The sequence below is a fragment of the Fukomys damarensis genome, unplaced genomic scaffold, assembly GCF_012274545.1.
Source record: "Fukomys damarensis isolate Sample0158 unplaced genomic scaffold, DMR_v1.0_HiC HiC_scaffold_19, whole genome shotgun sequence".
Taxonomy (NCBI): domain Eukaryota; kingdom Metazoa; phylum Chordata; class Mammalia; order Rodentia; family Bathyergidae; genus Fukomys; species Fukomys damarensis.
The window spans coordinates 11007009-11025095 of NW_022900931.1; positions in this window are offsets into that span (position 1 = coordinate 11007009).

Here is an 18087-nt window from a genome sequence, read left to right on the forward strand (position 1 = left end):
AAAAAAAAAAAAAAAAAAAAAAAAAAATTAAAAAGGGCTGGAGATGTACCGTAGTTCACTGCGAGGATCCTGGGTTCAATCTCCAGTAGCAAAAACCAAACAAATAAAAATATTTACTTAATCCAAGGAATAGCTCTATGAAGCAGAAGATATCTCTTTAGTGAAGGAAAAAAAATCCCTATGCATAGAAACCAAATGACATTTAAAAATTTGTAGCTAAATCAGGAAGTTATCCACAAAGAGCCTGACATTCTGTTTTTCTTCATCATCAACCTCCTCCTCCTCCTCGGCCTCCTCCTCCTCCTCAGAGGAAGGGGAAGGGTAAGAAGAAGAAAAAGACCAGTGGGTGTAGTGGCATATGCTATAATCCTAGCACTCTGGAGGCTGAGGCAGGAAAACTGAGAGTTTGAGATCAGCCTGGATGACCGAGTTCGAGGCCAACCTGGGCTACACAGTGAGACTCTGTCACAAAAATCCAAAACCAGACTGAACCAAAACAAAAACCAAGCAAGCAAAAGCAAACAAAAAGCCAACAACAATAAAACAAGAACAACAAAAGTAAAAACATACCAGTGTGGGACAGAGGTGAGATGAATTAATGACTCGATGAATTATAGATTGGGGATGTTTATATTCCAGAAAGATTTAGTGGATAGACTTTGCAGTAACATTAGCTTCTTTGAATATTTATCTATTTATTTATTTTCCCAGTATTGGGGATCAAACTCAGGATCTTGCACTTGCAAGGCAGGCATGGTGCTACGGAGCTAAACCCCAGCCCTTCCATGAGTATTTATTGACAAGGGGACTGCCAGTAATACAAATCCTTTTAGACTGTGCCAGTCTGCAAGAAACCAGGACCCAGAGAGAGTCGTCACTAGGACACAGCACTGTGGCTTCCCATCCGTCATCTGCACAGAGCAGGAACCTGAGAAATACACAGTTCCTTCACGGTGTCACAACAGTGAACATGAGAGTTCTGTGACGTCAGAAGGCGCGAGGATTCTCCCACTGGCAGGCAAGCAAAGTTGCAGTGGATATCAGCTGGGGGCGTCTAATTCAACTACATTCACACACTACTTTTCTGGAGACAGGGTTGGATTCCACAGGAGGGGTTCAGTCCCCAACTCCCCTCCCACACACCCATCCCAAGCCCCAGGTGTTTGGCTTGTGTGTCTGCCCCACCTGCTGTACTCAGGAATTTCAATTAAACTGCTTGAGTGGCTCAGGGAACTTGGGGAGACATATTTCCTGGCTTGCTGTGAAGGATGCTATGAAGGACACAGATCAAGAGATGTGTTGCTGGGCGTGGTGGCACACGCCTGTAATCCCGGCACTTGGGAGGCTGAGGCAGGAGGATCGCTGTGAGCTCGAGACCAGCCTGGGCTGCATAGTGAGCTCCAGGTCAGTCTCAACTACAGAGTGAGACCCTGACTCAAAAAATCAAAAAAAAAAAAAAAAAAAAAAAAAAAAGAGGTATAGGGCGATGTGTGAGGGAAGAGTGCAAAGTCCTTCTCTGGATTGTACCCTCTGGGGACCCATGTCCAGGTGTCCAGGAGCTCCCCCAACCCGGTCCTTCTGGGGTTTATGGAGACTTCCTTGCACAGGCATGATGCATAACATTGCTGAGAGGCTGGGGTGGGAGGGAACCCAGCGTGGCTGCCTATTCAGACTCTCCTTGGTCCTGTGCAGCATTCCAGGGCTTGGGCAGAAGCCTTGTGAAATAAGGAGGGCCTTCTGACTGGCAGTCAGACAGTGTGAGTACCAGGGATCGAACTCAGGACCTTGCGCTTGTGAGGCAGCACCACTGAGCTAAATCCCTGGCCCTGGCTCATGGGGTTAGAGGAGTCAGTCCATGGTTGACTGGCTCCAAGACAGGAAGGGCATGGTGAAGAGTCTGACTGCTCACACCATGGAGGTCAGAAAGCAGAGAGAGGGAGAGAAGGCAGGAACCAGGGAGGGAAACCAACCAGGTCCAACTAGGTCCCACCTTCGAACCGCACTTCAGCAATTCTGCCCCCCATAGTCCAGTCACCTTCCAAAGCCTCACCTCTGAACACATGAGTCTTTTGGGGGACATTGTAGATCTAAACCATACGAGTAAGTCAGGAAATGTGTGACAGGGCAGACTGGAGTCTCTATGACCTGGCGCGGGGAGGGTGTTATAAGCCTGGAACAATGCACAAGAAGTAACTAAGCACATAGCAGTATATCTTTTTTGTCTTTCTTCCTCTGGTCTTCACCCATCAATCAAGCAAAGAGGGATGGATGAAAGGAAAAAGCACACAGGACTGTGACTGTCCTCAGGGAGCAGAGCCTGCCAGGTTGTCCCGACCTCCTGCTTCAGGCCAACTTCTTCACTGTCTGGAGAAGACCCAGGACCAGCGCCCGTCTCCTTCTCTGCAGACTGTTTGTCTCCTGTGAGGCACACTGGTGTCCAGGATTGGAGCACAACAGGCCACTACCTCACCGAACTCTTGTTCCTTCAGGGGTCAGAAGAAAGCTCCCCTTTTGAGCAGCACTTGTCACCCCACAGGACTCTTAGCTTGTCTTCAGGTATCACGTTTCTGCACATAAATGAGCTCTTTTGTTAGAGTGGGGACACTTCAGGGGCTGGGGTTTCAGCATCTGAGAAACATTGGGAACCAAGAGGATTTCAAGGAGAAGGGAGGTTAGAACGTGAAGATTTAGCCCAGCCTGGTCCTTGGGTCCAATCAACTTCAGTTGATTGATGGCTTGGAACCAGAGCGACATCTCTTTTGAACGAAATGGGTGATAATGAAGTAAAGCTCAACAACCTCTTTCTTCCTCAGACCAGAACAAGACCGTGGGCCTTGGGCTCTCCGTAGGCCAAAGCGTCCAAAGCTGGCATACCTTATAGGATCACTAGATGGCGGTAAAACCTCAGCCGTCAACCCTCAGGGACTTGGCGCCTTTCAAAAAGAGACTGGCAGTTGCTTTCCTGGGAAAGGCATGAAGCAGAGCTGCGTGAGGCAAAAATGTCCAATTTAAAAATGTTTGCATTTATGAGCTGTTAGGTTATCCCCTCCTCCTTCTTTCAAGACTTTGCTCTCTATGTCCATTGGCAGTTTCTCTGCCCTTTGTCTTATTTTTGTGATCCTCTCCGACGTATTCCAGCCCATCAGCGTGGAATCTGGCACCCTTACAGATCATGGCCTCATCTGCTGACGTTATTATCATCACTTAGTGTTTATGTGGTGAGAACACTGGCTTTTGTCCAGGGAAAGTGTGCCAAAGCAAAGAGCACAGCCTGGGCCTGCAAACGCAGCAGTGAAACTCAATTTCCGCCGTGCAGCTTGAGTTTCCTTCATTTCTAGACTCCGTTACCGCTGAGCATGGAATCAGGTCCTGCTGCTGGTCTCCTTCCCTGAGCAGTTCCTTTGGTTGCTGCGCGGGTCTGCAGGTTTGCGGACGGCCCACCTCTAACCTGAAAAGTGGAACGGGAGGTGACAGCTTCAGAAAAATCTGTCTCGAATTGACTGCTGCAACCCAGGCTCTGGGGATCAGCTTCCAGTTTGTAGGTTGCTGGCTTTAGAAATTCTACGGTCCGACCTGTGACTGTTTTCTGGAATCCCTTCTGTCCGGAGCAAGTCAGTTCCTTCTTGGCTTCCAAGCTATGGATGGGAGGCCATGGTAATAGTGCCCACCCTAATCATTTCTGCATCCTCTAGATTTGCATAATTTTTTTGAACCTTCAGAGCGAAACACTCCAGTGCCTCTAATCTTGAGAGTCTGGGGAGGGGACAGAGACCTTCCCCTTGGTGCCTGTGTGGGCTTGGTTTCATCGGAAACTCAGATCTCATGGAGTTAATACAACCAGATCTAGATTTGTGGTTCTCTGATCTTTCTGCGGTCAACTCTCCTATGGTAGATACTTTGCCCCGGAAAGTATTTGAGTAAAGAATCCAATAACTTGACCATGACATATTGTAAACATTCCCCTCAGTTTTCTTTGCTCTTCCCTAAATTCTTCTCTGGTCACCTTCTTCCCTCTGCATGTGAATCTCAGGAGAGAGGCTGGGCAGGGACGGTGTTTCCTGGTCCCTCCCGCAGCCCCTAAGTCCACTGAACATTTGCTTTCAGGGCAAGTGGGCTGTCAGGGGCAGGATTACAAAGTAATGGGAAGAGCTGGCCTGCCAGAATGATTGTCTTCCATCCCATACTGAGCCCTTCTCTTCCTTTGTGTGACCCCACAGCTCCCTCTGGGGGTGCTCTCTTCTGCCACCCTCCAGCCTGTAAAACCCATGGGAGCAGATGCGAGGTTGTCCAGGGAAAGCCTTGCAAGCGACGGGGTTGCAATGACTCAGCCTGTGCTGTTTGTCCCAGTCTGTGCATCTCGGGCACCAAATCCAGCCATGATCTTCAATAGACATGAAGGTGAAACCAATGGGATTTGGTTTCCAGCTCTGGGCCTCACCTGCCTGTCCGGTCCCGGGGCCTTGGCGTTCAGGCCTTCTTCCATGCTGTGATCTATCAGTGCAGCTGGATCTGTCACCTCAACTTAAAAACAAAACAAAACAAAAACCCAGAAATCTCCCTTGGCTGGCTGCGGTGACACATGCCTATGATCCCAGCCCTCTTAAGAGGCTGAAATAGGAGGATCTTGAGTTTGAGACCTATGTAGGCAATTTAGCAAGTTAGTGAGAGCCTGTCTCAAAATCAAAAGGGCTAGGAATGTAATTCCAGGCAAAGGCCTTGGTATCACAACACAGTAAAACAAACATATCCTAGAACAAGCACGGAAACAAAAACAAAACCAAAAGTACTCCTTGTAGCTATGCTAGGGCCTAGCGCCATATTTTGCAATTCTGTAAAGCTACTACCTTCCTCTAAGTGAGAATAATTCTTGTCCAAAGTACGTCCCGAACTCAGGGCCTTGTGCATGCTATGTGAGTACTCTACCTTCGAGCTACATCTTCAGCCCTAGGAAAACATATTTTGATTTTAGCCTGCTATCTTTATGAGAAAGACCACAAAAGACAGGAATGAAGGTCATTCGGTAGGTGGAGTCACAAGTTAATCCTTTATTAGTTGACTGTCTCTAGTAGTATCTAGAACTATATCCTTGGGTATGTCTAGATAACACATTTATCCATCACTTGGGTAAAAATAACACTTATTTATCACATTTTGGATACGAACACGGTTAGGAAAGACTGAGTGATAAAACCAGAACACAAATGTGTCACAGTGAGCTAGAATGAAGATACCAAACCAAGAATTTAGCTGAATAGATGTAAATGTATTCGTGCCCTCCAAATAGTTATATAAATATAGGTTGGAGAGACTTGGTCTGGCAGCAGCTTTTATGAAAGAGACTGGATAGTTTTAGATGTTGGTAAGTCTGCTGAGAACCAGGGTTGGGGTGCAGCCCCCCAAAATTCAGGGCAGCCACAGGCAGCCCTGACACAGTGATAAAGTTTAGGACAAGGCCTGCGCTGTTCCGGCTGAACTGGGGGCCTGAATATTGCACTCTGCTAGAATATTAAATCCATTTCTGTGCATCTCTCTGTTGTGGAGGAGCACTTAACAGAAGAGCTATTTTAAAGCCCCGTGATCTACAGCCTGGTGGATGGGAGGGAGGCAGTTAGCCCAGAAAAAAGGTGCTGGAAGGAACATTGTCATCATCGTGGCTACTATTTACTGTGTGCTCGTTCTGTGCCTGGCTGTTTTCGGTTCTTTCATTGTTTAATACCACCGAATGCACAGAAAAACCCTTATGAGTTGTTATTATTTCCAGTCCCCTCTTATTTAGACTCTCAAGCACAAGGAGGCTAAGTAGCAGCAATGTGCGGCTTCTCAGCTGTCTTTACTAATCACAGCACAGCAGTCGCCTCAGTGGCTAGAAACTTCTCTCTTCAATCAGAGATGCTGTGCCACAGACCACGGAGGGACTCTGTGTTTGGAGCAAAGCTAGGCCAGACAGCTCCAAAGAGTCTCATAACTCCTAGGGTTTGGGATTTGTACCCGCCAGGATCTTATTCTTAGCATTTGGATTTAAGGACCATGCGTGACCAAACCAGCCTTGTTTTGCCTGCTGTGCAGTATGCCAGTCAAGTTCTGCAAAAGGGAGAGTTTATTCACATAGTGGAGTGGGAAAGCTGGTCTCAAACCTGCCTCCAACACAGGGCTTGGCAGGCACATATAGGCGGAAGAAGCCAGTGGTCTGAGGCACGGAAAGGTGGCTGGAGGTAAAGAATCCATCTTCATAGCTCTTCATGGACACATATTTAAAAATGGAGGTGTCAGCATGATTTTGGGTGGAGTTTTTGGACCTCTGATATCACCCTCCAGATACCTACGAAGGCCCCAGTGAAGAGTTGGTGGTTCCAATGAAAGCAACCTTCAAGTCCCCCAGAGTAACCTGGGTGAGGGTTATGATGGTGACCCCCATGGCCAAGGTGTTCCAGTATCTACAACATAGCAGACTTAGTGGAGAGCAGTCATACATTGCTCAGATGTGTGACCTCCAACATCAGTGATTTTCAAAGTCAACCGAGGAAGTAGTTAGAAGCCAGTGTGGCCAGAGAGTTTATTCAGGTTTCCCCTTGGATTTTCTGTGCAGGGATTATGGGGTTTACTCTTTAGCTCACCCCTTCCCGCTCCAGCCCAAGCAATTCCTTTGCCCTTCAGGTGAAAATGGAAATGCTCTTTGCTGTCTGATGTGTCCTCACCTTTTAGGAAGTGGTGTTACTGGATGTCATAATCCACCCTCTGGCTGGTGGTTGTGTTTTACAGAACACTTTTCCTCTTCCCAGCCTTGATTTAGAAAGGAAGGTGCCATGCAATTAGAGTGTATGTTATATTTAATATTATCATGGACATGATGATAGCATATAGGACCTCTATAAAAGTATTTACACAGATAAATCAATAAATGTAATATGTTATATAAACAGAACCAAGGACAAAAACCATATGATCCCCTCAATAGATGCAGAAAAAGCGTTTGATAAAATTCAACATCCGTTCATGACAAAAATCCTACAGAAAATTGGAATAGATGTTCTTTATCTCAACTTGATAAACACTATCTACGAAAAGCCAATAGCCAACATCATACTAAATGGTCAAAAACTGAAAAACTGTGTGCTGAAATCAGGAATGAGACAAGGATGTCCACTATCGCCACTTCTGTTCAATATTGTTTTTGAAAAATTATCCACAGCAATTAGAGAAAGAAATAAAAGCAATAAAGATAGGAAAGGAAGAAGTGAAAGTGTCATTACTTGCTGATGATATGTACTCTATACAGAAGACCCAAGGAACTCCACCAAAAGACTTCCAGACTTGATTGACAGATTCAGTAGAGTAGCTGGACACAAGGTAAATACTCAAAAATCAATAGTCTTCTTGTACACAATAGTCTCACTGAGAGTCAAATTAGGGAAACAATCCCTTTTACAAAAGCATCCAAAAAAGTGAAATATCTAGGAATCAATCTAATGAAGGAGACAAAAGACCTCTACACTGAAAACTATAGCACTCTAAAAAAAAGAGATTACCTGGGGATTTAGCTCAGTGGTTCTACCGCCTGGCTTACAAGTGCAAGGTCCCAAGTTCAGTTCCTGGTTCAAAAAAAAAGGAGAGAGAGATTGAAGATATAAGATATAAGATATGAGAAAATGGAAAAACATTCCTTGTTCCTGGATAGGAAGAATCAATATAGTGAAAATGGCCTTACTTCCAAAACTGTTATATAGATTCAATGCAATCCCTATTGAAATCCCAACAGTATATTTCATAGAACTAGAGAAAACAGTCCAAAAATTCATTAAGAATCAGAAGAGACCTAGAATAGCAAAAGTAATTCTAGTCAACAGAGACAAGGCAGAGGTTATCACAATTTCCAGTTTGAAACTATACTACAAAGTCACTGTGATAAAAACCGCATGGTACTGGCAAAGAAACATACCTGAGGATTAGTGGAATAGATTAGAAAATGCAGAAATATCTCCTAACATATTCAACTACCTTATCTTTGACAAAGGAGCCAAACACCCTCTCTGGAGGAAAGATAGCCTCTGGATTTCAATTTGTCAAAGATTAAAACTAGACCTATATCTTTCATCGTGCACTAAAATCCAAGTGGATTAAAGATATAAATATTAAAACAAACACTAAACTTGCTGGAAGATAGGTAGAACTCTTGAAGATATTGGCATAGGATAAGACTTTATGAACAAATCCTCAGTAGCACGGGAACTAGCACAAAGAACCAACAACTCGGATCTCATCTTTTTAAAAAGCTTCTGCACTGCAAGACAAATCACAAGTAGAGCTAAGAGACAGCCTACAATGTGGGAAAGAATTTTCACCAGCTGTTCCTCAGACAAAGATCTACTATCTAGAATATACAAAGAACTTAAAAAAACAAAAACAAAAACAAACAAAGAAACAAAAAACCAGACCCCCCCCAAATATAAAGACCTAATTCAAAATGGTCATCTGAAATGAACATTTCTCAGACAAAGAAGTAAAAGCGGTAAATAAACATGAAAAAATGTTCACCATCACTGGTCATTCAAGAGATGCAGATGAAAACAACACTGAGACTCCACCTCACCCCAGAAAGAATGGCTGCTATCAAGAAATCAACCAATAACAAATGCTGGTGGGGGCGTTGTGGGAAGATAGGAACCCTTCTCCATTGTTGGTGTTGCAACCACTGTGGAAATCAATGTGGAGATGCCTCAAACAACTAGGAATAGAAGTCCCATTTGACCCAGCTATTCCTCTGCTGAGTATCTTCCCAAAATAATTAAAAGAATCATACCACAGTGATTTATGCACACCCATATTTATAGTGGCACAGATAAGCTAAAACTTGGAAACAACCCAATTGCCCATCAACTAGAGACTGGATAAATGTGTGTTTTTTAAAAAAATAAAGTGGAATACTACTCAGCCATAAAGAATGAGAAACTAGAGAGATTTATAGCTAAGTGGATGCACAATGAGACCATACTCTTAAGTGAAATTAATAAGTTACACATGGAAAAATACCAAATAGCTTCTCTGGTGTGAAAAAGTAAAAGTGTAAATAAAGATTAAAATGTATAATTGATATTGTGTAATAGGAAGAAAAGTCTAAAAGAGTAGAGGAAGTGGCAGGGGTAGGGGAAAGGTAAAAAAAGGGAAAAGAAAAAAAACACAAGAAAAGGAAAAACATGGAAACAATGTCATTGTAAACAGGGAAGGTGGAGGGGCTGAGGGGAGGCTAGGGAATGGGGAAAAATAAGAACCTAAGTCATGTGTAGGTACAATATCCCAATGATGAATGTAACTGTGTTGTTTACCTAATATGTACCAATAAATTTAATAAAGATAAAAAGTACTTGAATCTTATCAAAATCAGTGCACCCTACCTTCAGGTGCATACAGTTAATGCCTGAAATGCTGCCTGTTTCCGTTCTTAAGACAAAAGCTACACTTTTTAAAAAAGTACAATGACAAGAACACCACCAAACCAGTCTACGTTGTTCTTTGAAGGTGATTAATTGCATAAGCAAGAACCCTATGATTTGTGTTACTCAGCAAAACCAAAAAGGTTTGTGGATTGAACCTGTGTAGCGCGAGTTTAGTCACCTGGAGTCCAAGCCCATGAACCTGGGAAGCAAGATGGAGGTCGAGGGGCACTTGATGCAGTTCCCTACGGGGAGAGAGGAGAGGGACCAGGGCTGCCCTCAGCAGTCGGCTGGGAGGAGAGCAGAGGATGGGAGAGGAGCTGCCAAGTGGGAGAGTTGTAAAGCCAGGGACCTGGCAAAATAATCAAGAAAAAACAAAACAAAACAAAACAAAAGAACACATTAAGGTGGAAAGGAACAATCACTCAGGAACCTATTAAATTACAATTCCCTGCATGTCGTGAGCTGTCTGTGAATCACTTCTTGGCCTTTTGGGCTAAGATCAAGTGTGAGCTGTCTGTGAAAGTGGGCAGATGGATTTGGCCTCATTCTTTAATCGGTTTCCGGTTATTGTGGCTGCATTTCCTCTGAGCTCCCAGAAGGCCCTGCTTCCTGAAAGAGGCAGGATGGGGTGAGGGGAAGTGGCTTCCAGAGGTCCAGACCCTGGTACATGCACAAGGTGGTTCCTCTGAGTGTGCTGGTTACCCCTGTCCCCAGGGGCACTAGCTGGGTCCTCTGTCCTTCTGTTTTCCTGAAAATCCTGCTGGCAGCGCCAAACACACCAAATTGGCATCTGTGTAGCTCTCCCAGCCACCAGGGTTAAGCTCCTGTGTGTGTGTGTGTGTGTGTGTGTGCACATATGTATTTTGCACTTAATTTTAAGAGAAAATTAGAGGGTAGAAATACAATGATTATCAATTCTGTATAAAGCAGCAATGGAGAACTTTTTGTGATCTTGGGAAATTCTTTCCAGAGGCCTGTGAGAGTCTCAGAAACAACTGGTTTGTGCATGAAGTGTCTGCTAGTGGCTGTGTGCAAGTGCAGTCCCCCCCACCCCATACACATGGATCAGGTTAACTATAAGGTACAGAGAGTCATTTCTACAAGTGCAGTGAAGCCAGCATCCTTCCATTATATTGGCTCTATGTGTACATACATATTATCAGGCCAAATAAAAAATATTTCCATTCAAATTGGTAGCAAAACAAGACTGAATTGTGCGGCAGAAAAGGAGTACTGTCACCAACTGTCCCTGCCTTGGGAGGCAACACTCATCCCTGGGACCTTAGTTCCTGTGATTGTTTTCATGTCCTCTTTGGATTTTATCACCAACAAATGGCATTACCTCCCTTTTCAACTTCCAGAATCCCTCCTTTTCTCCAGCTGTTCCTCAGCCGGGGTGCGGTCTAGTTTGAATGGATAGAGTGAAGAAGTTAGGCAGCAAAACCTAGGTGCATAGTTGAGGTTGGGCCCATGCAGATTTTCACACTTGTTCTGGTTCAGGCCTAAAGACTTAAGCAGGGCTCCCAAAGACCCTCTATGGGGAACTTAAACCATACAGATGCCAAAGACACGTGGGGTAAATGGCCAGTGCTGCTGATTGCTAGGCACAGCCAGCCTGAGGCTCTGCCACCTGGGCCCTGCCCCTCTGCTCCACTACGTCTCTCTCTGTCTTTCTCTCTCACTCGTCAGCAGCCCTTCTTGCTTTCCATCTTTCCAGTTTGATTCCTTTAATGGGCCATGCTTTCAGTTACTTCAAAGTCAAGTCTTCCTCTCAGCCCTTCCCTAAAGGGAATTCAGCTCTACCTGCCTCCCACTGGAATCTTCTCCAAACTCTTCTCTTCATGGCCATCTTAGCTCAGAGATTGCTCACTCAGTGAGGCCTCATGATCCATCAATTTAATGTTGCTTTTAGGCTTTTGAACTTAAAGGTTCCGGATTGAAGGCATGGTCAATAGCACCTGTGGTGCTATTGAGAGGCGATGGAACCTTTAAGACATGGGGCCTAGTGGACGGGTGGCTGGGGCAGGGGAACATACTTGATGGGGACACTGCCCACCTTCACCATTTGTTCTCCTGCTGCTCTGAGGTGAACAGTCCTCCATCACATGCTCCTTGAAGTGATTTTCTGCCCTGCCACAGGCCCCAAGTGACAGGGGTGGTGGGGGCAGGGAGCCACCACGGACTAAAGTCTCTGAAACCATGAGCCAAAAGAAATCGCCGCTCCTCGTAAGTTGATTTTCTCAGATTTTGTCACAGCAACTTGAAGCTGGTGAGTACAGCTGAACTCCCACAGTAGTGGGTCTTCAGAGAAAATTTGTGTCTACTTGTTGGCTTACTTGCTTTTCTCTCACTATTCTGTTTCAGGCATACAGGATGTTGTTTTGTTTTCTTCTATGTTCTCCCCTCTACATTCTCTGGGCCTCATTCAGTGCCTGTATACATGGCTTGAATGTGAACTTAGGGGAGAAGAATACTTTAAAAAATCACAGGCTAATTAGAATTATAGCTTCCTACACAGAGAACGCAACTCACAGATTTTGCCTATCTGCTCTGGTGACTTAAAAACCAATTTGTACTCAAATAATTCTGATGAAATTCAGCTGATCACCTATCAGATTTTTGTTTTGTTTCTAAATAAGAACACTTAAATCCAACGTGATAGAAGCAGCTCATAAGCCCGGGGCTGGAAGGAAAGGAAATTCTTTACTGGTAGGGCTGAGTACATTTTATCACGTCCCAGTTTATATCCCTTAAGTTTCTGTCGAGCTTGGGAAAGTGCTGTTTCCTAGGAGAACTGCAAAAGACCAAATTTCAAATTTGAAAAAGAGAAAAGCATCCCTTGAAGGGGGGAAAGAGAGAGAAAGAGAAAGAAGCATTTTAGATTGATCCTTCCAAAAATCAGTTTTTTTTGCCCCGAATGCATTCATTTTCTAAATTGACTTGAACCAAAATAGATGAACAAGGATCCTTTCGATTACATAAACCAAACTGGAAATGGAGAAGTGCCAGCAAGTAGGCTTAGAGATTTATCTTCCTGAATTTTTGAGACATAAGCTCCTTCTGGCAATATTTTCCTTTCCAAACTGTCTCTTTCCCTGAATTGCGCTTGGAGAGGAAGCCCAGGGTCAGCATGGGCACATGTGGGGGACAGCAGGTGGGCCAAACTCTACACTGGACAAGGGGGCAGACAGGTAGAAGGTGTAGATAGGAAGGCAAAAGCGCCCGGGAACAGGGCTGGTTCATAAACTCCTTTCATCGACCATACCATAGCAGGCTGACCTTCCCACCCAAGTTAGAAAAGCTTGGATGGATCATCTTTGGTACAAACTAGAACAGAACCCTATCCTTGTCAATGGAGAACGGTTTTCCAAAACTCAGTTTTAAAAATCACCTGGGCACCTGCTGAAATTAGTCTCTAGGACAATCACCCTGATCTGGTCATTACACATTGTATATATGTATCGAAATGTCACACAGTACAAATACTACAAGTGGATTAAAATTTGAAACATAACTTACTACCAGTCAATGCTCATGAGAGAAACAGATTTCATATAAAGTCTATATACGAAGATTTACAAGATTGGCTTACAATGACTGCCTGCATGGTCAGGTGTGGAAGAGTTCAAAAGGGCTGCCTGCCTTCTGGAGAGCTGGAGGATTCAGTCAAAAGCCAAAGGCCTGGAGCTCACTGTAGAGTCCCTAGGAGTCCATATCTCACTCTGAGCTGGAAGCCAGAAGACTGACTCACCCGAATGTGAGCAACACCCCAAGGCTGACTACCTGCAGGCCGAGATAGCAAAAGCAAAGACCCCCACCAGAGTGGTCCAAATGAAGCTTACTAGGTGAGATTCTTGATATCTTAGTGAAAGATATGTACATATTCTGTAACTGAAAAGCATCGGCAAAGCTACCTGGTGGATCAGATGAAATAAATGAAGGATTTGAAAGCCATTTAAGAATGGTAAAGTGCTCTAAACTGTGAAGTGCTACTTAAAGAAAAATTATTGTTAGCCTAAAGGACTGGGAATCTCAGAGATCCTTATGATCTAAGATTTTATTTTGCTATAGGTACAACCTCATTTTATTTCCTTTGCTTTTGAAACATAGCCCTAATCATAACAGAGGTATAGCAAACATTCTTTTAATCAGAACCAGCTACATACTTACAACAAAAATTGAAAAGGTAAACTTTTCTAGACTTAAACAGCCTTGGGCACAATGCTGCTAAATTAAAATGTTGAAGAATTTAAAAATTAATTGCAGGTGAAGCCTACACAAAATTTTCTAAATACACATTAAGTTCAGGTAAGAACTAACATGAAGCATTCCATTTGTAGCATATATTTGAAAAGTCGAGTCCCTCCTTCTCTGCAGGTGGATCCTGGTAGGAAGATGTGAAATCTGCAAACTCTTAGGACAGAATAATTAAAGGGCAAATTTCTCATTAAAAAGAAATTTTAAAAGCATCATGCGCTCTGCCAGTGCATTTATGTTATATCAAGAATGTCAGTGAGTTAAAAATTGTCAATTTCACAAATTGAAATCCACACGCAGCACTGTAATTCAGTGTTACCCGTTTTATACCTTTTTCATGAGTAGTGCCCTCCGTACCTCCTTTGCAGCGTAATACACTATGATCTTAAAATTAGCGGGTGGTAATAGATGCAGCTGCTGTTCCTACCACCTTAGTTTATCTGGAGTCCTAAGAGTGACACTTTCCTAAAGAACCTTCCTTTCTAAACTCAGACTTGCTTTAAGCAGATACTACATATGGCCCAGGGATTTGGCTCAGTGGTTCCGCTGCCTGCCTTGAAAGTACAGGGTCCCGAGTTCGAACTCCAGTACCAAACAAACAAATGGAAAACAGATACTAAATATGGTTCATGTTCTAATACCTTCACTGTCTTCAGAAAAGTCCAGAAAGCCACCAATGACATTTCCAGAGTGTACTTGGAGGATCTTTGGGGGTGAACCAGTGAGAAACTCAGTACTGTGCTCACATCTCTGATCCAGTGGTTTGGCCATTGTAGTAAGCCAATCATTCATGGTTAGACATTCATGAAGGTAGCAGAAGGAAAAGTATTCTAGTACTGTCATGTTGGAAGCAATAAAGCACCTTCGTCCCAGTTTAAAGTCCTTTGGATAACTAAGTTGTGCTATATATTAAAACACAAACTTAAATTTACTCTGTCTTTGAAGACTGGTAAACATGACTGCTCACAAGAAACTGGAGCTTAACATTGGCCTGGCCCATTAAGACATTTTGAGCATCTCTGAGCAAATGTCTTGCTTTGTTCTGATGTCAGGTGTCACTTCTTAGTAGGCAAGGTCTTTGTGATTTTCACCTTTAAACGCTGAGAAGCCCTCCCACAAGGGCAAAACTCTTGTGACAACAAAGCAAAGAGAAATGTTCTGCTCAATCCTTATGAACTGTGTTCTTTAAAGGATGCTTGTCAGGCTTGCTCTGAGAAGGGTGCTCCAGGAGTCTCTTGCTTACCTCATTCTTAGCCCAGTCCTTTAGGCTAACAATAATTTTTCTTTAGTAGTGCTTTACAGTTTAGAGCACTTTACCATTCCTGAATTCCAGAATTTAAGTGGGATTTGGCAACCCTGTCTCTATACATCATCAAAGTCAGTAGGAGAAGGTAGATTTTTGAACATATTGGGAAGTCTGAAATGAAGAACAAGAATCCATGAATTCAGCTATGTGAAATAGATATTAATGTAGGAAAAAGGGAGAGTTTAATAGACAAAAATGTGAATAGAATGAGAAAATTTTAACCTGATCCAACCATAGGTTAAATAATAAATAAAAAGCTCTGTAAATTTATGGGGGGGTCAAGAAATTTAACGGGGAGAGAAAGATATCTTTGATGTTCTTTGAGTCAGAGAAAAACTATCAAGATGAAAGAAATGTTAACTCTACCTGGGTAGATTTTTATTAGACCTGCACTCTAACCAACTGAGCTATGCCAAAATACCTGGCAGGTATTTTAAGATGAAGTTTCTCACTGATACGTTTTTGTTTAGATAAAAGTCACACAGGAGCTATCTAGTATATTTAAGAGAATAAGCATCATTTGAATTATGTAACCCATTACATATAAGATGGATTTAGATTTTCAAATTCTTGGTGGATTTAATAATTAGATAAAATATACTAATCATAGTTTCTCTTTTAAGTCATAAATATATTCTATAATCTCATACATTACATTTTCCTGGATTAGTCTCTCCTGTGCTGGTCACTTGTGGCAGATGTTATGCCCTCCCCCGCTGCAAGCTTCCCACAGAGACAGCAGACATATATGGCCAACTCTGTACCATGTGACCAAGCCAGATACATTTGAATGGTCCAATGGTGGGTAGAGACCCAAGCGCAGCCAATCCCTGGGCTGAACCTAAGGGGAGGGCTGTTACAAAAGAGTGTCAAAGTGGCTGAGGGGATTGTGGGGACAGGGAAGGGGACAGCGAGCTCCTCTGGGTGCTGGATGGTATAGTCTCTCCACCAGGTGGGCTGGGTGGTTATAGTGAGCTCCCAGAGAAAGTTTACCTCCTTGCTATAGGTAACCTTACAATTAAACTCCATTCCTAAGGCACCCCGAGTAACCGGTGTGCAAATCATACTCCCCCAACATCATTAATACTCTAAAAATGTGGTAAACTTATACTATAAACTTCAGAGGCAATTTGTTTTAATTTGACCTATACTAACTTTTAGAAAAATATTTTTGGAGAGAGTATAGTATTAGGCCATTATTAGGCACAGGAGGGTTTTAAAAAATTTGCCGTGGACTCTGTAGAAAACATCTCCAGCTTGCAAAACAAAACAAAACAAAATTATGTGGAAGGTGTCATTGCCACCATTATTGGGATAAAATCCAGGAGGACCAGTGGTAATTGTTTTCTTTGAAGGCAGATATAAAGTTGTATGGCTTGTTTCTACCTCTTAAATTAGGTTGTTTATGTGAAAGCTTCTTCATCTCTAGGCCGGGGTTTACCAAATGCTTAGACCGTGTCTCTCAGTTTTTCATTACCAGTAAGGGCAGAAGATCAAGTGCTTTGGTCATTTAACTAGGTCTTGGGTTGTATTGCTAACATTGCGTTAGAGCACGTTTAAAAAAAAGAGCAGCTAAGTTTACTGTAGTAGAAAAACACAGGAATGTCTAGCAGATGAAAGGGGTTGAGAACCTGGGTTCTGGTTCAGCAGCTAATAAACCATATTATCATCTTCACCTGTAAGACAAAGAAACTGTGTCCCTGAAATTTTCTCCATCGTATTATCTCTTTCACAAAAACCAAAGCTCTGCCAAAGCAGCGTTGCCTGCCTGGTCTAGGGCCGGGTCCTAGAATAAATCCTGGCACCTGACAGATGCTCAGAAATGTTTGCTGCTATTGAATAATCCATGCTGTGCATCGTTCACTAGAAGACTCTTCCATGTGAAGGGCTCAGTTAGTTTTACACAGTGCCTGACTCACTAGCTGAAGATCCCATGTGGCTGTCCAGGGGAACCTGCCTCGCTCATTAGTACAGAAATAGAGGCACAGAGAAGCCTTTCCGGGGCAAGAAGACTGGCCCGGGAGTCCGCAAACGTGGCCCACCACTAGCTCCTGTGTGGCTCTGAGTAAGTTGTCCCGTCCCTCCAAGGTTCTGTTTTCTCCTCCTTGAGGTCAGAATGCTAATAAGGACCCTTCTGGAGGCATTGCCTCTGTGATAAGTGAGCACTGAGGTCAGATAAAACCTCGGGAGGAGGATGTGGGCTGCATGAGGCAGGACTGTCAGACCGTGCGCGTGAAGGCGCCAGCTCATGAGAAACCCCGAGACAGGCGGACTTTGCTTTTTATGTTCACCTCTTAACATCCTTTATGAGCATCATCTGGAGTGGCTGCTCCTTCGCTCTCACTGGTTTATCAGTGCAGATCACTGTCTGCTGCCATGTGACCTGTGATGGGGTGGGGACAGCAGGAAGGGAAGCTGCCAGCCCGCTGTCTGTGGGAATGGCCATGTATTTACACTGGCCAGGTGGGTGATTGATTATTCTGCTTTAAGTTTTACAGAAAATTCCATTTTTTTTTTTTTGGAGACAGGGTCTTGTTATGTGTTCTGTGCTAGCCTTGAACTCACTGTGTAGCCCAGATTGGTCTCAAGGTTGCAGTGATTCTCTTGTTTTTGTTTCTAAGAGTGCTATGATTGCAACTGTGTGCTGCCACATCTAGCAAGTTCCACTCAGTCCTATTTTCCTTCTCTCTCTCTCTCCTTTCTCTCTCTCTCTCTCTCTCCCTTTCCCTCTCTCTCTCTCTCTCTCTGCCTTTTTCTCTCCCTGGAGTGCTGGAGATCAAATCGAGGGCCTTAAGAATGCTAAATGAGTTCTCCACCGGTGATCTGCTTCCCCAGCCCTTTTGGGTTTCTTTATGAAAAATGACGGGACATCTCATACTTATTAGGATGGCCACTACACATAAGATGAAAACCAGAAACACCAAGGAAATAGCAAGTATTGGTGGGGTTGAGGAGGAACTGGAACTCTGTTCACTGTTGGCAAAAATGTAAAATGATGTAGCCACAATGGTGAACAATCTGAAGGTTCCTCAAAAACTTAAAAGTGGAATTACCATATGACCCAGAAATCCCACTTTGGAGATATATATATAT